Source organism: Camelina sativa, chromosome 18, assembly GCF_000633955.1.
Source record: "Camelina sativa cultivar DH55 chromosome 18, Cs, whole genome shotgun sequence".
Lineage (NCBI taxonomy): Eukaryota > Viridiplantae > Streptophyta > Magnoliopsida > Brassicales > Brassicaceae > Camelina > Camelina sativa.
The window spans coordinates 8,630,803-8,637,605 of record NC_025702.1 but is presented as its reverse complement, the minus strand read 5'-3'; the positions used below and the strand labels follow the sequence as shown (position 1 = coordinate 8,637,605).

At 37.0% G+C, this 6,803-nt stretch overlaps 1 pseudogene; it reads right to left on the bottom strand.

Annotated features, from left to right (window-relative positions):
- LOC104760875 lies at positions 1,965–3,422 on the bottom strand (annotated as a pseudogene).

Sequence of the window (6,803 nt, the reverse complement as noted above, 5' to 3'; positions counted from 1 at the left end):
TATATATATATATATATATATATTTTTGAATTATATTTTGGGTTTTACTCTTAAAATTATCCATATTTGCGTAGTTAATCCTTACAATTATGTCAAAATAGCAATAACTAAATTATTCTTAAAATCGCGAAAAAAAATATTTCTAACATCTATATTATTATTTTTGAAGTACATTTTGTGTTATGCCCTTGAAGTTTTGGTTATTTAATTTATTTTATTTACAATATTAACCCCTAACTATTTTCCTAAAATAACAATTCCTAGAAACTTATTTAATGGAACTATATTAATCGAACAAATTTATTTACACTTATTACCATAATAAGCTTGACACCATCTATACTTTCTGATGTTTCAAAACATAATTCTACGCATTAAACTTTTAATCCCATAAAAATCTTCAAACCTATTTTAGTAGATCTTTATAGACTGTATGATCTCTTAAATTTAAATGACACAACCGAGTTTGAGTAACAAATGATTACAATCACAATAATTATTATAACGTTAATAAAGTTCATAAACACGAGAACCCAACTTTTAAAAACTCAATAATCGGGTATATTTAACTTTAGCATCAAGAAAAACATTTAATATAGTATATACCGTGTTAAGAAACTGAATATTATTCTGCGATAATGTTATCAACTCAAATAGGAAAACACTAAAATCTCTCTTTTATTGCTACGGATCGTAAACTCCTTGCTCATCATGCATTTTCCATATATAAATATCAACTTCACAAACGAAACATAACACACAACCAAAACCACTAATATGACGGTTTTGAAACACGGGTTAAACCACTAATATGACGGTTTGTTGTTATATAGTGGGACATGTTATTAACATGACGATTTGAATTAACATTAGTATAAATATAAAATATTATTAATTCGGTTTTGAAACACGGGTTAAATCTTCATTTAATTATTTGGTCAATACCACTAATATAAAAAAATAAACATATTAAATCAGGGTAATTTAACTAAAATTTTATAAAACAATTAAATCATTGATAAAATTGTGACTTAATTCGACAATAGCTTATAATTTACATATTTATGTATTTATTTCCCCTATTATTGTTCTAATAATTGACAATCCAAACAAAATTATTATTTAATTAAACAAAACAAACTAAATATAGAAAACAAAAGAATTAAAATGTTATTATATTTAAAAAAATTGTCCTGCGGTGTACCGCGGGTTAAAATCTAGTGATTTATCAATAAGTTAAAAAAAATTGGGGTTTTATTTTTTATATCACAAGCAAATGTCTTGTTTATATTTAAGAAGAAAAGAGAAATAACTATTGTAAATTTAAAATGGATTAACCATCACATATTGTTTCTTTAAAGATAACCACATTTATAAATTTCAGAGATGCCAAAATATCCAAGGCGAAGTTTGGTAGGAGTTAAGATGAGAGGCTAAGATTCCTGCAAACTGAAATACATCAGAAGATGATGCAACGTATAAGTTGTAGTAAGTTCTAATGAATCCTATCTATTTCACAAAATTGGTTGAACTCCATGGATGTAAACTCTCCTCCTATTTCTACACAATTACCTTAAACTTCTTAAACATCACGAATGATTCTTCTTTAAATTCTCCTCTTTATGTTTACAACCTATCATCCAAGACTCATTAGTTAGATGATTGGACTAAGTGCAAGTGAAAGTACGCAATGATCCTTGGATCGAGCATCCATCTTGGTTCCTTTCAAAACTGGTTGTAGCTATTAAGGATGATGATAACTAAAAAGATCACAAAACAGCATTGTTGTTAGCATTTTCTGGTCGCCAGAAAACAAAAAGATGGTTGCAATGAAAACTTGATTAGTAAAAACTAATTAATGAAACATTCTTGAAATAAATTAGAAATATAGTCTCAACAATTTGTAAGAAATAGAGGTTCGTTTGAGATGTCCTATTCAAGTTGTCTCTTTCTGTGTGGGAAGTTTACATCTTCCTGAGTTTTCCTGACTCTGAAAAGTAACTGCTTTGAATCCCACTGTCTAATCCGATTGCTTGAGGATTGCACAACTCTAGTCCTTGCACAAGACTGAAAGCCAAACTTGATGTCCTCAAACTAGAGGTAGTAGCACCACCTGTGTTCGGTCGCTTTTTAGCATTAAGTTTAAGCTTCCTTGAAACACGCAGCCTATTGCTCCTAGCCTGACCAAGCATTCCATATCCATCACCGTATCCATCACCAAGAGAGCTCTCTTCGGGTGTACCAAAGGCCACCCTGTTGGTTAACTTTCTCATGTCTGTCACTTGATACCTTTCTTTCCTTTTTCTTAGACGGATACCACCCCTTCTCTTTTTAGGCTCAGAATAAGGAACAAGAAGTGGCTTAGGTTGCCTTGCAGGAGAAGGTTCTTGCCACTTACCAATAGTCTTGCTGATTACTTCCTTCAAAGCTTTCCCTTTTGTTCCAGATGGATCTCCTCTAGTAGCGTCAACTCTAGCCGCCAAAGTCGATTTTGAAGCCAAGAGCCTGCTAGCGCGACTTCGAAGTCCAGGAGGCGTGCTTTGGAATATTTCTGTCTGCTCTAGACAACCCACACGAGACTGTGACGTTGCAGTAGAGAATCCAACTAGGTTCTTCCTCTTGTGGCCAAGAAGTAGAACATTACAGGCAGGCATTTTTGCAAGTGATGATAAACCTCCAGCAGTTCCCATGAGCTTGGCTGCAACAGCACTCCCGACAATGGCCGAGAGATTTGGTGCGATATGTCCCATCTTGGTTTCAACAAACTCAAGAGCCTTCTTTCTTGCGGAGTCAAGATCAAGAACCCGATCACAAGCGTCTAACGTCTTACGTAGGACATCACCTGGCAGTGGGTTCCCTTTTGTGGTTAAAGAAGCAAGTGAAAGAGCAATAACAGTCGCTGGTCGAAGATCAAGGTCATCCAGATCAACAAGGGTTGTTAAATCTATCTCATTCCCAATTTTTTTCACAACACGGGCATAATCGATTGGGTCATGTACCAGCGTCTCAAGCTCTTGGAACTTAACTTTGTACTTGTCGAGGATAAAGTTGTGGATGATGACAATCTCATTCTCAATATCAACCAAGAGCTTATTGCAATCCACAATTAGTTTGTTGTATTCAAGATCATCTTCGAATATCTCTAAATCCTTTCCGAGAGCCGCCTGTTCCACTTTCTTCATTGTATCAGCGTATCTCTGAGTTTTCTGTAGCTTAGAAACGCTCTCGAGATCATCATAGTTAAGGATTTCTTCTAACTCTGCCATGTCCATATCAATATTTTCTTCCTTGTCTCTTCCATCTTCTAGTTCGGTTTCGTTATCAGATAAGTCGTCCAGATCTGTGTAAAAACAATCTTCAAGAGTTGTCATATACTCGGAACGCAGAAGAAGCTTTAGTGATTCTCTTGTGGATTAATCAAAAAGCACCTTGTAAAAGCTTCTTTAATCTCTCTCTCACGTCTATGCTTAGGTCTAGCCGTCTGCGGCCTTAGGTTTGGTTTTCTATCAAAACCTAGGACCCACGATCCAAAGGAAATTTCTTTTTATTAATTAATATTTATTTCCTTTTCTCCATTTTTATGTCCTAATCTTTTTTTTCCAAGTAAAAGAAGATTTATTATGTCTATATTGTTTTATGATTTTGAAATCGACCGTAACCCGATTTGTTTCACTTTTTTTTTTTCGATAAAAGGAGACATTTTATCTCAAGTTTCACATTCTCATGTTGTTATCAAGTTTCAGTGATGTCTTTTTTGTCTCACTGAAACATGTTTTGTAGAGATGCTTTTGTACAGTACATTATTAATTTTGATTTCCCGGACCTTAGACAAGACAATTTCTTCAAGTTATCCAGCTGTTGCATAGCCAGTAGCGAACCAATCGAATCGAATGAATGGCCTTAGATGTTCTTTGTGATCGGAATCATGATTGCTTTCGGTAGTAAAAAACGAAGATACTAAATAAGAAAGAACGAGTTTGTTTATTTACTTTGCAGGGGACGAATTGAAAAGATTAGAGACAGAAATGGGAATCATTATGCGATTTATCTATCATAGGTCACAGGTAAAATTTGACATTGTCTTTGGCTTCAAACATTTAATGTTCCTGGAGGAGTCTTGGACCACACCACTGATGTACCGATATTTAGATTTCGCTTGGTAGATTTTCTCCCCACATTGTCATCTTGCTTTATACGTCTCATCTGCTATTGCAAAATGGGATACAGCCATGCAGGCTTCTACATCAAAGTGTACGATGACGATGCTCACGTAAATCTCGGTCAGTTACGTAAAGCATTCATGTCTTTCAAGTTTCAAATCAAAGTAACTTGTCATATCATCTAGGAAAGTAAGTTACCACTCTCTTTTTTTTTTTCATATTTGTAAATCCTATCTAACACATTGTTAAGCATTGGTAATACGAACTCCCTAGGATGAAACTCTGATGGAGGCTGATGACAGGTAAGAGGCGACGTGAATTGATGGTGATGATGCACAAGTGGATTGCGAGTGACGGCAGGTGATGTTCGAGAGAGAAAAGCAATGATTCGATGGTGAGAAGTGTTAGATGGTTATATGGATTCGAAAATAAAGTGAAGAGTTTCTTAATCACAAAGTGTTTAGAAACTCGGAATCATGAACGCATTCACGAGTTCGGATTGAGAGAAGAAATATTCAACAATACTTGTTACATAAAACTTCTTCGCTCCCAAACAAGGAGGCGTCGCTTTTGGGTTTTATAATCAACCCTAAGGCTCGACACTCCAAACAACAGGAAGTTCAAAATAAAACAACAAGGCGTGTAAAGGAAATAAGAAAAACAACGAAGCGTCTAGGTGATCTGTAGTAGTACAGAAGTCACTTGTATTAGTACAGAAGTCATGGTGACTTGTACATTATCCCCCATTGGTAATGACTTCTAGATAACTCGACGTAGTGATCCATTTGCCTCATTAAAAACCATACCGAGAAAACCCATTGGGACAAAACTCAGCTATGGGAAAAAGAGTACAAACTTCACACCTAAGTTATCTAGTTATCATTACCGGGTGAAGTCTTCAGGGTGGATATGTTGAAGACTTGGATCCTCGGTAGATTGAATGACCCGTCAGCTATGAGTGCATGAGCTTCCTTGGCCATCTCCTTAGCTCTTGAACGAGTGATCCTTCCCACGATCTCCGGTTTCTCTGCAGCTTCTGACTCCTTGCTGGCCACGATCATATCATCCTCCCCCTCTTCAAAAGGATTTGTCCTCAAATCGGGATCTGCATAATAAGGAAGCAAGTCAGAAACATTGAATGTTGAAGATATATTATACTTACCTTGAAGATCAATCTGGTAGGCGTTGTCGTTGATCTTCTTGATGACTTCAAATGGACCATCAGCTCGTGGTAGAAGCTTGCTTTTCCTCTCTTCTGGGAACCTATCCTTGCGTAGATGAATCCACACCAAGTCTCCTTCTTCGAAAACGATCTCCTTTCTGCCCTTGTTCGCATGTTTCTCGTACTGCTTGGTTCTTTTCTCTATGTTCTCCTTAGCTTTAGCATGTATCCTCCTGACCTGTTCAGCCTTTTCTTTGCCATCAAAGCTACACTTCACACTTAAAGGTAAAGGAATCAAGTCTAGAGGTGATTGTGGATTAAAACCATAAACAATTTCAAAAGGAGAGAATAGAGTAGCAGAATGCTTAGCGTGATTATATGCGAACTCTACGTGTGGTAAACATTCTTCCCATGACTTGAGATTGCTTTTCACTAAGGTCCTGAGGAGTGTAGATAGCGTCCTGTTCACCACTTCGGTTTGCCCATCTGTTTGCGGATGACATGTGGTTGAGAATGATAGCTTGGTTCCGAGTTTAGCCCATAGCGTTCTCCAGAAGTGTCCTAGAAACTTAGTATCTCGGTCTGAAACGATTACTTGAGGTATTCCATGCAGACGTACTACTTCCCTGAAAAACAAGTTAGCTACAATAACAGCATCATCCGTCTTGTGACTGGCAATGAAGTGAGCCATTTTGCTAAACCTGTCAACCACAACGAAAATCGAATCTCTACCATTTCTGGTTCGAGGTAAGCCAAGAACAAAATCCATAGAAATATGAGTCCAAGGTTGAGAAGGGATAGGGAGAGGAGTGTACAAGCCGTTGGGCTGTACTTTACCCTTGGCCATTTTGCAGATATGGCACCTAGAACAGACTTTCTCAACGTCTTTCTTCATTTGAGGCCAATAGAAGTGTTCTTGCAGTCCAAGTAGAGTCTTTGACACTCCGAAATGTCCAACTAGTCCACCTCCGTAAGCTTCTCTAATCAACAGTTCCCTTATGGATCCTCTTGGTATGCACAATCGATCCTTATAAAATAGATATCCATCCTGCCTATAGTAGTTTTCAAAAGCAAACTTATGGCATTTGCCATAGCTCTCAGCAAAATCGATGTCAGTCTCATAAAGTTCTACTATTTTATCAAAACCTTCAAGCTTAGAAGACAAGGTAGAAACGAGAGTGTACCTCCTGGATAATGCATCTGCGACTACATTATCCTTACTTTTCTTGTTTTTAACCGTGTAGGGAAAAGTCTCTATGAACTCCATCCATCTGGCATGTCTCTTGTTGAGCTTATGTTGTCCTTTGAGATGCTTCAAGGACTCATGATCAGTATGAATAACGAACTCCTTTGGCCACAGGTAATGCTGCCACGTTTGAAGAGCCCGAACCAAGGCGTACAGCTCCTTGTCATATGTAGGATAGTTTAGCGTCGATCCTCCTAGCTTCTCACTGAAGTAAGCTACTGGCTTCCTATCCTGC